The sequence below is a fragment of the Diaphorina citri genome, unplaced genomic scaffold (genome assembly GCF_000475195.1).
Source record: "Diaphorina citri unplaced genomic scaffold, Diaci psyllid genome assembly version 1.1 scaffold3590, whole genome shotgun sequence".
Lineage (NCBI taxonomy): Eukaryota > Metazoa > Arthropoda > Insecta > Hemiptera > Psyllidae > Diaphorina > Diaphorina citri.
In genome coordinates, this window is record NW_007380990.1 from 16160 (window position 1) to 17547 (window position 1388).

Genomic DNA, 1388 nt, shown 5'->3' on the forward strand with positions numbered 1-1388 from the left:
CTGAGCGCACGGCAGTGCGCCAGGCCAAGTTCCAGTAAGCACGCCTGTGTATCTTTACACGAACCGATTCGGCAAGCTCTAATATGTGTTACCAGAGAGGTCTTGTGAAGAGAAAGATTGCAGATTTCCGGACACGGAAAGTAAGTATTGCAGATTGTGATCTTATTAAGTAGGTTAAAGTAGGTATTTATTATTTTAGTTGACCGAACGAAGTGAAGGTCAAACTCGACCGTTTTGCATTTGGTTTAGATGTTTGTTTGTTCCGCTATAACTCGTGATTGTCTGGTCCGATTTTGATGAACTTTGAAATTTTGAGTTCCTTGAATCAAGACACGTCGATCCTTGAAATTTGGTGTCGAAGGGGGGCGAGATAAAAAAGTATGATACGAAAGATGAGATGAGATGTTTCGTGTGTACCTAATATAGTAGGTACTTATCTATAGAGATAGGTAGGTAGGTAGGTACAATATCTGTAAAACATTTGGTAAGTAATAACAGGTACCAAAACCTAATAAAAGTTTTTAAAAATTTCGGCTTTAAATAAATGGTCAGAACCATACCTATACCTACATTTCATGAAATCCGACCCAAGGACACTTTCAGTCTATCGTCTTTCTTTTTCTATCCTATCTCAGTATTCACAGATAGGTCCTTATAGGCTATTTTTCTTAAAGACTGATGGTGGATTTCACCAACCTTCTCTCCAGCCTCAAACAGCCCGTTAGCTTAACAGCCCTGTTAAGCCAATACAAATTAAATAGAACTTCACTGGCTGTTAGCTTGACAGGAGTTTTAAGGACTGAATAAAAATATTGGTGAAATCCAACATGATACTTACTTTTCAGTGCCCATGGATGTAGCTGCTTACTCTCCACTAACAATCTGTTCAAATCATGTCTACACTGTAGTCGAATCAACTTAGACTTGCTGTTATAATTCACACTTGGGAAGTTGGTCAGGAATTCGTAGACCATGTTCCTTTCAGAACACGTTAACTCATTGGGAGGAGAACCTGTTTCAAACAACACAATAAAACCAATAAAATACAAAGAGTTTAGGGTCAGGTTGTTAAGGATAGGGAAAAATTATGCTGTCGACTGCACCAAAAAGTGCCAATGAAGGATTAATAACAAATTATTACAGTTTAGAGCTCTAAATTTTTCATCCTTCAACGATTGACTATTGACTAACATGTTTGGGGTGCAATACTTAGTCCTAATACATACAAATTAAATAAGATTGATTGATAAAGCTCAAAAAAATATAAGTTTATTTATTAAAAATCGAAAATAATATAATTAATTAAATAATATATCAGCCTTGGCCGAGCCTTCCCCCGGCCTTCAATTCAGCAAGATCTCTCTCCTGGGTGCGTCTGTCAGGCCTCC